Genomic DNA, 15,327 nt, shown 5'->3' with positions numbered 1-15,327 from the left:
AATATCCTGTCACCATTATGGGCATGAGTAGCACATATTAGGAAATGGGTTTAGATTATTATTTATGATTACTGTTGTTGTTATTTGTTTTGCTACCTGAAGTATGTGTATCACATGGGAATTGGAGATGACCCCGAGCTTGTTAATTGGTCAGGTAAATAGCCACTAAAATACTTTTTTTTTCCTTTCTTAAATCTGTTATTTATCTTTTTACCTCCTGGTTCTTGCTTCCTTTGGTCATTCTAGATTGTACTCTTGTACATTTTTTCATCTTCTTGTCTTCCTTCTTGGTTAGAATAAATATTCACTATAGCATACATCATAGGTACTGTTATTTCTGTAACTGAGCTAGAATACTGAAACTTCAGTGTTAAGGGACACTTGGAACCTGAACACCACATAAATTTCATGGTAATATGGAATCCTGTGTTTAACAGATCCATTTTATTAGGAAAAATGAAGACTGAAAAGCCAGGGCATTTTATACGTTAATTATAGCCAAGCAAGTATAACAAGATTCTTGATAAGAGATAATACTGATTGGACAGAGCTAGGAAACCTGAATTCCTCTTTCACTCAGCTTCTTCAGCGTACTGGTGTACATTTCCTTGTTTCCGTTTTAACTCAGAGAGGCAATTACTGTATACTGTTCACTTGTGAACACTCTGGTAAATGGATTATTTTACTGCAACTCTTTGATTGATATTTCTCAAGAAAATGTACATGTATTTGACTAAGGAAACCTTTGGGAGTATAGCCATAATGGCAGTCATACATTATTTCCAAAGTTTCATCCGTCAGTCTTTACTTTTCATATGCTTTCATTCTGCTTTTGCCTGTGTACATGTGCAAGAAGAGAGAGATAATCTGGGGCTTGTCCAGCCTAAGTGCAGAAAAAATTGTCATCTGCTTCATTTTATTCTAAACGCAGGATGTTCTTTGTATATATTTACTATTTTGTGAAGTTCAATTTGAATTATTCCAGGAAATAGGGCTTCCTCTATTTCCTTTAGAAGAAAATTCCTAACAGACCTTAGTGTCAGGAAGATTTCCTGGTGGTTAGCATTTTCTACTTCATCCTATCGCACCTAATAAAATACTCCTTTATTTTGCATTCATTCAGAAAATACATGGCTATAAACTTCCAGTATGTCTCCATGTATAGTATAGTCTTTCTTTTTTCTCCCCAGTCTTCCATAAGCATTTTTTAAAGAAGCATAAGTAAATGCAGAAGGAGTCAACTTTCTGTGGTGCTAGTTGATGCACCAAACATTTATTTTTGCTTGCCGATATTTTCATGTTGGTACATAAAACTCAGTGATGAAACCAGTCCACATGACACAGCTAAGGTACTGAGGAAGTTTGCAGCCTACTTGAAAAATAGAGGTTATCTGTCATGGGATAGAAGGCAGCAATGAATCTGGAAAGTCTATAATTAAAAACAGTAAAATTAAAAATGACAATGAAGATAAATAGTTATTAATTCGCCTGTGTATTCTTACAAAGCTGTTATTTGTCAGCTGTAGATTCTGCTTCAAATACTTCAGCATTTCTATATATACTACTTAGTATAGAATATATTAAATTCAATAAGCTGTAAATCTGCATATAACTGTGGCCACTGCATGTACAAATCTGTTATTTGGTATGATTTTTGGAGGAATAGAAATGCATTTTGCATTACAATCTGATTCCAGTTCCCTCATTTTGTTTGGATGGTGATGCAGTCAGTGCCAATTTGCTCAAAATATGGCTCCTTGCCTTTGATATCCATAAAAACATTTATTTTTGCTTGAAATATTTTTTTAAAAAGTATGTTGATTTAAGTCCTTTGAATCATTTCTTGCAGTCAAGGCTGAATGCTTTACCAGTTGTGTGCAAGCATGACCTGAGTGTTTTTGTACTTGTCTCTTAATGCTTTAGAGGGAAGTATTAGAAATCTCTCCTTCTCATCTTGTAACTGTCTAGCTTACAATTCACATCTTTTAAACTCTGGGGGGGGGAAATATTTTTCCTTTTTTGACTTGTACTTACTGTTTTGCTATGATACCTTGAGTAGCACTTTAGAGTGTTTTCTCATGAAGTCAAATGAAGTTAAATGTGTTTGAAGGACCACCATCTCAATTAATGGTCATGAAAGTGTTTTTATTTGACAGATTTGTTTTTATCACAAAACATATTATATACTATCACAAGAGAACCTGTACACAGATATTTTAGGGGAAGAAGAAAAGGATATTTTTAATTCTACAATAAGTTCCAACCTGTAATAAAAACAATCTTACTGGCTTTCATTCTACTAAGCTCAATGTTACCTGAGTTTGTCCTGTGGTTCTGGGGCATTTGGCTTGATGTGTCTCTCTTCATACTGTTTAACTCTCTTTCTCTTTGAAACAGGCCTCATCAGTACTGCTTATACCATAGTCTATCATAACTCTTTAACTATGCTTGGGAATTGTACAGGGAAGTGTCTGGAAGAGACGTTCACAGCTGGAGTCTATCAGTTTATTGATATAGATGACCAAGTTCCAGGTCCCAAGCTATATCACTGTTTAATTTACTTACAAATACCCATTTGGTCAGATTAAAGGCTCATCTAGCTCAGCATCCTGCTTCTAATGGTAGCCGAAAGGGGTGCCTAGGGAAAAGCATGAGGACAAAGTAAAGTGAGTGCAGTGCGTCTCCCAAAATACTCTTCCAGCCTCCAATTATTTCTGACTGCAATCTCAGCCAGATGTGGTTGCAGTGAATTTAGTAGCCTTCAATGGACTTCTCTTCCATTAGTGTATGCAGTTTCCCCTCAAATTCATGTAAACTTTAAGCATCTGCAATATCCTGTGGTGAGGAATTATGCTGTTTATCTTCATTTTTGAAGAACCACTTCCTTTTGTTTATCTGCAGACTGCATCCTGTTAATGTAGTTCAGTGTCCCCTACTTATTCTGTTGGAAGATTACTTTTCTCCTTTTCCTTATCAATCAGAAACCAATAAGCATCTATTATTCATCCCTGAACTGTCTCTTCCCAATTAAATACCAATTTACTTAGTATTGCCTTCTGTGACAACTGATCTGTATTTGATCTTCCTAATAGCTACATCTGGATGGTTTTTAGTGGTGTTGCAAGCTTTTGAGACATTTAGCTTTTTTTTTTAGTACACAAGTTCATATGAAATTTTGATTTTAGATAGCTCTCATAAGTAGCCAAGGTCACTATATATACGTATAAGAAGTCACATGTCTGAACAGAAACTAATAATCCTCAGCCTTCTGTTATTTCTTCTTCTCAGCTTTTTCTGTTTTATTGTCTTGGTATGCTCCAGTGAAAGAGACCTGCTGATCTCACATTATTTTTACTCTTGATAGAAGAGTAGAAGTGAGACTTGAGAACACAGACACTTGTTCATTATTAGTTAAAAGATTTTTACTTCTTGAAACACAGCCAACCTCTGAGCTCAAATATGTCTCTCCATATTTAAGGGCCTGGGATATGCAAGTAGAAGGGTAGTAGAAATGAAAACATCTTTTTATCAGTCATAGTCACGACTTCATAATATGTAAAAATTAAAGTATTTATCTTGAAAAGGATTTGTTGTGTCTTTATAACATGCAGTGCTCTGCAGAAGCAGCCAGGCCTGCTCTGAACAATGTAGCTGCAGCGTCAGAAGCACTGTAGATTCTGTAATGTTGAGAGGCAAACTTGAATAAATAGCAAAAGCAGAGTGCCAGGTAACTTGGTTGTATTGTTCAAGTAATGGTTACTTCTGTGCTGCCTTGATGATCTCTGTGAAGATATACCCAGGGATGGAAGTCTGGATACCATTACAGCCATAGGTGCTTGGAAATATACTCTAGTTTGAAAGTTACTAAGGCTGCAAACCTTTTCAACATCATTTTTGGTAAATGGCAATTAATACAGAATTAGTGTAACAATTATATATAAGAAGTGTTGCACATTCAGCATCTGGGATAATATTCTGGAGGAGCCAAGAAATATCCACCAGTAGTGGTGGAGCACGCAGCATCATCTTCTGTCTTCATAGATATGCTGAGGTCCTAGTTTCCATTTAAGAACTCAGTACTACCAGTGAGATGAGTGTTAAGGTCAGGGCAATTGTGTACAGAAGAGGGGGTAGAGATGGACAAGGACCTTGAGGGGGGTACTTGGGGAAAAGAGGAAGAATGGACTGTATATATGAGTACATTTCTGAGAAAGATGGAAGAGGTTGAGAATAATTTGGGAGGAATAATTCAGGAGTTAAAATCGAACTGCTTTAATAGAAGAACAGCTTCCTCTTCCATTTGAGTGCCCTGCTTTCCTGAAGGTACAAGACTGTATTTGGGCTGTAAGAAGTAAATCTTACTCCATTTTGAAGTCAAAATTAGAGTACAGAATTTATGGTTTCCCTGGTTTTTATCAACTTGGCTACTAAATTTTGTGTTCTGTGATGAGAGGAATGCGACTCATGCTCAGCCTCTGCCTTTGGTTCACCGGCAACAGGAGTCATTCTCTACTGCAGCTAGTTAGCCTTTTAGTTCAAGTGATAAAGCTTATTATTGTGAATTAAAATATCCTCTTTTCTGGTTCATAGAATCATAGAGTTGATCATAGAATCGTAGAATAGATTCCTCAGATCTCTTTGTTGAAAAGCCTTACAGTTCATTATGCAAGGATGATTTTTGCTTAGTATTTATTGAGTATCTATTAACAGTCTGAATTTAAAGAAAAAAAAAGACAATACTGAGTTGAAAGATAAGAAATTCCAAAATATACATATATAATTTTTTGCAAGTAAGATGTTGCCTCAGTTGGATTCAAGAGAGTTCTAGAAAGGGCCCATAATATGGGTGTTGCCCCAAGGCAGTCTCAGAGAAATATGTCTGACTGATGTTTGACATCTAGTCATTTTGTTCGGACTTCTTTTCATATCACTATTTCTGAATTTGTTGTCTGCTTTGCTATTTTTTAATACTCCATTGGCTCTTGGTTACCTGTACCTTCTCCCTTCTATTTTTTCCTGGCTCATAACTTAGCTTTCATGATGTACAAACACCCACAGATACACATATTTATTTGTTTTCTTCGTTTCACTTTTCTAAAAGCTGTGTACACTTCACTGATAACCTTTGTATTTTTGGAGAAAAGGATTGTTTTTGGAGAGAAGTATTGTGCTATGAGAAGCTTTGTAGGTGCAGAATACCATAATCTGAGTACTTCAAAACCTCAGAGATCTCATGGATTCTGGGAAATTTCAGGCCAATATTATTGATCTTATCATTTAGCCAGGAAGGAAAATTGAAATAGTTTCATATGGCTGTTATTTTTAGTTTTCTCTGACTGTATAATCTAGAGGGGATGTTTCTTCTGGATCCTAAATCTGGTGATTGGTTTAACTATATAAGCAAGTATATTTTCTTGATTTATAATTGTAACACACTAACATACTTGTACATTTACATTCATAATTATGTGTTTATTATAATAAGTTATCCTTAGTTATCCCATTCTAGGAAATATAACATTTGAATATTTTAAAGATTGTATTACCATACTAGCTAATAAATTTCTAAATTGCTACATTTTGACTTAATTCTTTTGACTGTGCAGTTATTAAAGGAAGTATCTTCTTTACCAAGAACTTTAAGATAGAAAGAAGTCTCAGGAAGAAGTTGGCATTATAGCAATAGAGAGTTAGCACAACTGAATCCTTGCTGGCAAGTTCAGTGTATTAATTTTAATATAGTGGATTGAATAATGCTACTGACATGCAAGTCTCCTTTCTTTCAAACTGGAGTTAGTTCTTGGGAATTGCTGAGTAAAGATGGGCTACACGAATGAGCTGGCAGGGCTCCACAGGAGAAGCCTATCAGTATTCTGTAGCTACACTTATCAGTGAGATGATGTATGCACCGTTGCAGAGTACTGACAGGTATCTAATGAGAAGAGGCAATAGGGTAGTCGAAAAAAACACGGTATTGATGCAATATTAGAAAACATCATATTTGTAAACATTTTTTGACACTGTCCTGCGTTACATCCTGGTAGCCAAATTGGAGAAAAATGGATTTGATGGATGGACCACTCGCTGGATAAGGAATTGGCAGGATGGTCACACTCAGAAAGTTGTGGTCAACAGCAAAATGTCCAAGTGGAGACCGGTGACGAGTGGCGTTCCTCAGGGATCAGTGTTGGGACTGGTGCTATTTAACATCTTTGTAGGCAACATGGACAGTGGGGCTGAGTTCATCCTCAGGAATTTTGCAGAAGTCACCAAGCTGGGTGCTGCAGTTGACACACTAGAGGGAAGGGATGCTATCCAGAAGGACCTGGACAGGCTTGAGATGTGGACCCATGCCAACCTCATGATGTTCAACAAGGCCAACTGCAAGGTCTTACATCTGTGTCGGGGCAGTCCCAAGCACAGATACAGGCTGGGTGAAGAATGGCTTGAGAGTAGCCTTGAGGAGAAGGATTTGGGAGTGTCGATTGATGAAAGATTCAACATGAGCCGGCAATGTGCACTTGCGGCCCAGAAGGCCAACCATATTCTGGACTGCATCAAGAGAAGTGTGACCAGAAAGTCAAGGGAGGTGATTCTGCCCCTTTACTCTGTTCTCATGGTTCCCCACCTGGAGTACTGCATCCAGATCTGGAGCCCCCAGTACAAGAAGGACATGAGTTGTTGGAGTAGGTGCTAGAGCACCTCCCCCACAAGGACAGGCTGAAAGAGCTGGGGCTTTTCAGCCAGGAGAAGAGAAGGCTTTGAGGAGACCTTATAGCAGCCTTCCACTACCTGAAGGGGGCCTACAGGAAAGCTGGGGAGGGACTTTATATATGGGCAGGTAGTGACAGGACAAGGACAAGAGGAAATGGTTTTAAACTGGAAGAGGGTAGATTTAGACTAGATATTAGGAAGAAATGATTCACTGTGAGGGTGGTGAGACACTCGAACAGCTTGCCCAGTGAGGTTGTGAATTCCCCCTCCCTGGAAGCATTCAAGGCCAGGCTGGATGGGGCTTTGAGCAACCGGGTCTAGAGGGAGGTGTCCCTGCGTATAGCAGAGGAGTTGGAACTGGATGATGTTAAAGGTCCCTTCCAACACAAACCATTCTATCATTCTACGATAAATCGCACATGTGCATGTGCAGCCTTGTAATTATTTAAGTTTAACCTCCTTTGAAACTGCTTTTTAAAAAATTCTCTGATGTGATATTTCTACAGTAAACATGAGTGTTAAAAAACATTCCTTCAGAAGAACAAACATATTTGAATGATCAGAAAGTACTACAGTACTATAGATGTCTTTAAGGGCTGAAGAAGAACACTGTGATTTCTTTTGATTGAAGTTAAACTGAAAGATCCATTCCAGGAACAAGCCTAAGGAGCTGCAGTTGATAATGGCTGTTGGGTTGAGGAAAACAGACTAAAGCTACCCTGAAGTAGATACCAAATAGCTTCTCCAAAATACACATGGTGTTAAAATCTACTTCTCTTCATCATTTGCTCCACAGATTCTTTTCTGTCACGCGGTACTGTTTGCTCATGTGGCTATAACCATAGTAAGGATGTTATCAGAGATCTGTCCAAAAGCTGAAAAGTGGTAAATTGCACAGGAGTATGCATATGTGCCTAATGTATCCATCAGTAGCCTCTACTTTGTACAGTGCAATCATTGTCTGTCTTTGTGTTTGATAAACTGAAGAAGCTAGCTTAGAAGAGCTGCTAATTTACCACAGAAGTTCAGAGATTCTGTGACAGTAAATGGTGACTCAGTTGTCTTAGATGCCTCTGGGGACGAGGGAAGGAGTGTTGTTATTCTTCCTGATATGGCGTGGCCAGTATACATATGCAGAAACAGCTTGACCTATGTCCATATATGAGTACCTACAGAAGACCAGTGTTAACTTAAACTTGCTTCTGTTGTTGATAGCCATCTGGCAGATGCAAATCAAATTTCCCAGGATGCTCTTTCTAAATGTGCCTGCACCCCTGCAATAGGCTACAGAAGTTCCTCTGGCACTAGACACTTCACTGTAGTCCAGCTAGAACAGAAAGATGACAGTTTTCATGCATGATATCTTATGGGATGGTTTTAATTGACCGTTTCCAGGGAATTGGTAGCTGTGGATTTTGATTCTCCCAGAAAGGGAGACAAATTCTCACATGAAAGCTGTAATTACTATGTGTTGTGCAAAAGACAACCATCCTTCATTTTTCTAGCTGTGTTTTGAATTGCCCATAGTAATGTATGAGCAAGGTATGCATATTTTGAGCACAGATCAAGACTCCTTCTCAGATAAATGTATATCAGAAGACTTAAAATATCACACATTTAAATTTTACCACAGTCCATGAGAATTTTATTGAAACTTCAAGGAGCTCCTGGTCTAAAGTTTGTATTTCTGTGACCATAATAAACTTAGTGTAGTCTGAGAAAATGGAATTAAATGCTACTGCTGCCTCTGTGGGTCTGATGAACACAACTCAGAAATAATCTTAGTTACAGAAGATGACATTATTTTTGTGGTCATGTGGTAGAAACAGAAATGTGGCCTTTCCAGAACAGACATAGCAGTCCATCAACTTGTGCAAACACTTGACATTACTGTAACCATCTGCACAACATCTCTCAGAATCTAAATAACAATAGTAGTAGCCTGCCAAAATCATGAAAGTATGGGTGTCTAAAAAATACTATGTTTTGTGAGAGCAATACTATTTGTCAGCTGCTAACAAGAACAGATTGGCTTTACGTTCCTTAGGAGACAGTCCCTGAAAAGAAGCTGGTTTATTCCTCCTACGGAAAAATCTTCGTTCAACACTAACACTAAGCCAGTATAAACAGAAACCTCCCCACTGAAAGGCAGACAGAGCTTTAAACAATTGCAGCTGAAAGTCAAAGCCATTTGTAGTATTTACTTAAGGAAGGAAAAATAGAGTGCTAATTAAATCAGACAGCTTTTTCTTTTCAGTTTTTAATCTATTGATAGATACAGAAAACAATAAAAATTTTAAAAAATAGTATATTTGGCACCTTGAAGCCAAATTCAAGCATTGCTTCTGTTTTAGAGTACTAAAACATCAAAATTTTGTAAAAGTGCAAATACTTGTGAAAGTTCAAGAGAAGTATTATGATCTCATTCTGCTAGGCACAGTACAAAGATATATTTAAAACATAGGGTTTAAGATAGAAGATGGGTTCCTACAGAGCAGTCTTGATTGATTAACAAAAACATAAATAATATAAAATATAATGTTTCACCTTGCCTTATTTTTATGAATAAAACTTTAACCTTGGGGTAAAAAAAATTTCATTCAATTCGTAGAATATGTGATCAAATAATAATACCAAAAAAGATATAGATTGCAGTGTTCTTTTTCTGTGTTTTTTTTTCTGGTTGTTTTTTGTTATTGATATTGAAAGTTTTTTCATTGACATTGAAAGCTTATAGGGGAAAAAAAGAGTGAAATGGTGATGGAAGGAGGAGCAATGATAGCACAGAACAAAATTTTCAAACCACAACGTCAACATTTAATACTGAAAAAAGCAAAGGTAGTGTGAGCATCTTGATCCTGACCAGAGGTAGTCTGGGACCTTTGTTGCTGAAATCAAAGCTATGTGTTAGATTGCGATTAGTATTGTATAAAGTGTAGCAAGCAGGATTTATCTGAAATCTCAGTAGTTTTTCTTTCTGCACTGGCTAACATCACCCAGCAGGTTGAAGTTGTGGTTTCAAGTCTTTCACTCTGACAAGTCTTTTAGATGAAAAGACTTACTATGCCATGCACATAGATTACTTGCTCTGCTAATTACAATATCTTTTAGTACCTTTCAGTGTTCATTAATAATCTCAACTAATAGCTCTGGCCCTCATCAAGGAACCTTAGAAGTCTTTTAGATTTCAATAAAATAAAGTCACACTGACACTAAGGACTGAGATTAGATTTAGAGATCTGTGAGAAACGTATTAAGAGATCAAAAGATTCCTCAGCAGTGTTTTCAGTAAGGTGTTGCTGGTGTAACATGCTGTAGCATTTTCTAGGTATGAATACATAGAGCTGGAGTTTTCTAAAGGCTTAGTTCTCACATATGTCACAATTCTTTAGGTCATCAAAGTGGGGATTACAGTAAGGCCACCTGAGGCCAGTTTATTGCCTCCTGGGATGCCGTGGAACTGTTAAACTATTTTGGAAATTGGTGTTTGTCAGTGTTGCAATTTGAGAGTTTAGCTTTCACAAAGAATGTAAAATTATGATGAAACTACATGACTTGTGAATATAATCCTTCAGTCTATTGAGGCTACTCATTCTTACTTTTTATTTATTTTTGTCTGTCCTGTCATGTTTCCTCAGTGTCCTTTGCTTTGTTTTTTTTTTTTTTTTTTGCTGTTCTTCTTCTCTGAACTGAGATATTTAGGCGCTGTGCATGTAGGTAATGGCATGGTTATGTATGAAGTCACTTTGCCACCATGTATATTGCTGTCATTTGAATCAGTTACCTTTCAGTACCCTCATAAAAAATGAAAATAAAAAAGAGAATTTATTTATTAAATGAGAGCATTTGAACTCCTTAAGGCATGCTTCCTGCAAACATTACTTAGCAAATACGTAATTCTAAGAGCTAGTACTATTTGAACACATTGCCTTGTCACATTTTCCAAGATACTAGAATCAAGGAGCAGTCTAAAGAAAATCTTAGGCTGGAAGTGTGTACGGTGTTGTAGCTGCTTCACTCCTACACACACGCACAATGGATATCATCAAGAATATCTAGAGCACTACCAAGAAAAATCTGCAGTGAAAGCAGTTCCATTATCATCCTAAATAAATTGTTACCATATTTTTTTTTACCTTTTAAACTTCAGGTTTTCAACCCATAAACTTTAAACTTTCTGACTACAAATGAAAACTTTTATTTGTATTACTGTGGAAAACTTTGTATCTCATTTACAGCATTCTTTTCCATATTTGAGAGTCATCAGCTCATCCTGTGTTCACTGTTTTCTCATGAAGCTGGTTTTCTTTTTCATACTTTTTATCATTTTGGATTGGAGAAGAGCAGGTATCTGAAAGCTGACTGTGTTACATGAAAAGTACAATGCCCTGAACTGGACGCTGTCCTTCACTGTTCTCATCAGTGACAAGTAAACTAGAATAATTGTATGGATTTTTTTCAATTTGCATTTGGCTCATCCCAAAGTGGAGCTTGGCCTTTTAAAAATAGCTTTGTGTTACAGACTCACACTCACTGTGGATTACTCCGTGGTAATCCCTATATCCTCTTCTGCAGCAGTGATATACAAGTTATTCTTACTTGTTATTTGTGCATTTGATTTCTCCAGCTGGAGAGCACTACACTGTAGTATTCATTGAATTTGATTTTCTTTTCATGGCTGTTCTTATTGATTGAGATCATTTTGCATTTTAAGATTTTGCTATAAAGAGTAAAAATAGATGATTGCCTCATGCCTGTTGACAGGGAAAGACAGTTCAGCAGCACGGTTTGGATCCATGGATTGGCTTGTCTTCAGCTCATTCTGTGCCTAAGATTTTGAAATCAAATGACATGATAGTTTGTCTTTGTATAGGTTCTCAGAGAGCTTGCTTAGAAGTGTAGTGCTTGACACCAAGCAGCAGTCAGCCAGTATGTGCTTCAGTATTGACCAGTGTACATTAAGTGAAGCAGGAAGGAAACATCTTTCTCCTGACACATTATCCAACTTGGCCAGTCATGACACCTGTTGTTTGTGGTTCTTGCACTAGGCAGTGATGTCACAGTTTGGCATCAGAAGTGTTTTGGTCATGGTTTCTTGATAAGTGTATCTGCGCAGCTCCTGAAATTGCTGGTACCTATGAAGCTTTGTGACAACCTGCTTTCATGTCTTGCTATCCTAAATAAGTAGGTTTGGGAATACACAGGGTTCACAGTAACAGACTTCTAGGTTCAAGTTGTTGATTTTCATGTATATTTCTGCAGTGTTTTCATACTGTCTCTATCTGGCCCTGCTTAGGTAACAGCTTGACGTGAGTTAAAGCCTGTTTGGAAATAAGCTGCTTTTGTGACTCTCCATTTACTTGCGTAGTTCCTCCCAGTCTGAACTGAGACAGGATCATTAGTTTGCCTTCACTACTACTCCTCTTGAATGGTATAATGTTTCAGCAGTACTTCTCCCTGAGTGCTATTGCTTCCTTGTAGCATGGTATCCTGTTTTCACATGAAGGCTACAGGCCAGTCAGTAAGAATGTTATTGGGATGGAGCCCTTCGTAACCCCAGCTTTCTAGAAATCTGTCAGTAAAAAAGAGAAGTAGCCATATGGGAGTATGTGTGTATATATATATAAAATCACAGAGTTTCAGAGGTTAAACATTACGAAGTATCAGCACTGAATTAGTGATACTGTATGCCTTGCACACTTCAGAGAATATTTCAGCTATTGTGAACAGTGGTGCTTGAAAAATGCTTGGAACAAAGGATATCAGGAGTTCAGGATTAGTATTATTAACAGAGCAGCACTGCAAAAATAAACTTTACCTTTTTAGGTAATTTTTAGGTATGGATGTATTTTATTTCCAAATACATTACTTTGCTTTTATAATAAGGAAGAAAAAAGCATGCAAGGAAAATTAGGCACCCTTAAAGTTGCCAAGTGACTTGAGGCTGATGCTTTAGTCTTGCAGAAACTGTGAGCAAACCCCCAGTTCTAATTAAAGAAATTACCACTGAGGTCACTGTATCCACTGCATGCTGGAGACTGAATCCCTTGCAGTACTTGCACTGCAACAACCCCACCAGCTTGTTCCACTGGGCAAACTGAAAGCAGAATGCACCCAAAGCAATACAAATAATTCAGCGTTATATTGGATTACTTTTAGTAAACTAATAAACAAGACATGGCACTTCCAGAGTTTTGTCATCCTGCTTTTGCAATTAGCTCCTAAATAGTCTTTAACTGTCTCATCTGAGTATAGCATATGCAGGCGGGAACATTAGACAGAAATGGCATTAATACATTTTTCTCTCTTTTCTTTTTTTGTTAATCTATGAGATAACCCACAATGTTGATTATTAACAGCCTCATCTACACCGCAGAGTGGCTTCAGCAGTTCTGCAAATTGGCTGCATTTGAAGCTGTTAATTATGCAGAATAGTGCACTCCACAAAGACAGAAATGAGCGTGACTTGGCTCTGTTCACAGAAGAATAAATTGTAAGAATTGGATCTGTGTTAGATGTGAATTTTTGCTTCACCAAGAACATGAACGTTCTACACAATAGGCTTGGCAACTATAGATAATTTACTCTATTAAAAATCAGAATAGGTTCAGTGTAAAATGGCATACATGGCAGGAAGCCTGGGGGTCTTGGGGTTCTGCACAGGTCTGGACTCATTAGCAAAGGGTGCTTTTTGTCATTTTGTCTAGCTGACAAACATTCTAAATCTGAGTATCTCGTAAATCATAGCAAATGGAGTTTTTCTTTCTTCCCTACATTCACCAGCTAGCTTGTATGTGTCTAAAGCAGCTTGCCAACATTTTAGTTACTGTTTGCTTGTTGAAGAAGAAAAAGGCTGGATTTCCAACAAGTGCTTCTAATCTAACATCTAGGCAAATGACAAGCAAGGGCAAGGGGCAAGCTTCTTTGGTTTTAGGCTATCTGAATGCATGCTTTTATGTAAACGTAGATGCAGTATAACAAATAATTACAAGATACTTTTGAGTAAGGTTTCCACATATACATCAAAGAATTTACAAGCTGCTAATACTACTTCTGAATCAGAACTGTGGACAGTTATACCATTTTCTCATAAATTGCATAGGCAGATAAACCATAGAAGGAAAAAGACAGCTACATTTATTTGAATAATCTTTAAATCTTCTAGAAATACTTTATAATTAAGAGTTAAATATGTGACTAAATGTACGAGGTAGATATATATCTGCACCTTTGTAGATACTACAAAGTTGTAACAATGTGATCTGAAACCAGTTGAAAGATACTGGAAGTATTGATTGTCCGGTGTGTCACAGTGATGAAAACTAAAATGTCATTTTATTTCATTTTCTTCTAAAAGTTTTAATTGGGCAATAAAAAAATAAAAATAAGAAGAACTTTGGAACTTTAACCATTATTCTTGAAACTGATATAGATGATTACTATCTCAAACAAAGTTTTAATCCAGAGAACAAAGAGAACTTGATAGATTAAACATACTAGAATAACCAGTGTTATATTCCTGTAACTTTTTGGAATCATTTAAACATCTTGTAATCAGTGCATAGATTTATCATGTTTAAATTTGGGGGGTTTTGACAAGGAATAAGACAACACTTGAGGTAAAAGCAGAACCATCCAAGCTAATATATAGTGTTTGGTTTGTTATCAGCAAGATGTATTAAAATTGAAACAACGAACTACTGAAGCGATCCTTTGCATGGGATTATTAAATTTACATTTTGTTTGCTAATTTGTTAGTAGGCTTTAGTTGTTTGAGAAAGCTCATACAAACTCATTTTGTAAGTCTGATTATTAGATGAAATGCCCTCTATCATTGCCACAGGAGGAATAGCTTTGAATCAGGGTTGTGCCACAAATGGAATTAGCTGAGTGATCTCAGTTCAGTACCATTTACCTAACAGAATTATGAAGATTATGCTGACATAATGAATAAGTTCTGCTCAGACGAATGTAGACCACTGGAGATAATTGAAATTCAGTGTAGGGCTGTTCCTTTTGTTTGACTGATCAATGAAGAGCTTGGACTCTAGTAAAGTCAGTCCTCATGCTTTTATCAGAATGATGTTATTTTTATAATATGGTAAAGTTCAGGATAGTGACACAGATGGAATTGTAGAGCTGTTTATACTTGCTGGTTCTGGCACTCTCCCTTAAATTATGCTTCATAAACAGATGTATTTTGGTAATTTCTAGTGAAATTTTTATTAACTAGAATAGCATGATAGGTAGAGATGGTACAGAACTGCATCCTTTGTTCTATCTTACAAAGAATATTGTGTTTCATAATGAAGCCCAGAAACCAACCTGTATCATTGATTCTGAAGAGTCCTTTCTGCTTTTTTTTCTTTTGATTCATAAATAAATTAGATATATGTCACTTATATTCCTCCTTCTAAGAAATAACAAAAATTGTTTCAATCTTTCTCAGCTTCAGTCAAGGAACCATGTAGCAGTACGAGTCAAAGATAATACTGATGACAGTTCTGTTATCAGATGTTTAAAACATGAATTGTTTATTGAAAAGCAGTAACAAAAATATATATACCCTCTGCCATAAATTTCTGTTTAACCACATTGTTCTCAGAGCACTGT

At 36.8% G+C, this 15,327-nt stretch overlaps 1 protein-coding gene across 6 annotated transcripts in view; it reads left to right on the top strand.

Moving 5' to 3' along the window:
* COL19A1 (collagen type XIX alpha 1 chain) overlaps positions 1 to 15,327 on the top strand; it is a 195,941-nt gene that overhangs the window by 80,388 nt on the left and 100,226 nt on the right. The window lies entirely within an intron of this gene.

The sequence above is a fragment of the Numida meleagris genome, chromosome 3 (genome assembly GCF_002078875.1).
Source record: "Numida meleagris isolate 19003 breed g44 Domestic line chromosome 3, NumMel1.0, whole genome shotgun sequence".
In the NCBI taxonomy this organism is placed as follows: domain Eukaryota; kingdom Metazoa; phylum Chordata; class Aves; order Galliformes; family Numididae; genus Numida; species Numida meleagris.
Note: the sequence above shows the minus strand (reverse complement) of the source record. Positions and strands in the feature narration are given on the sequence as shown.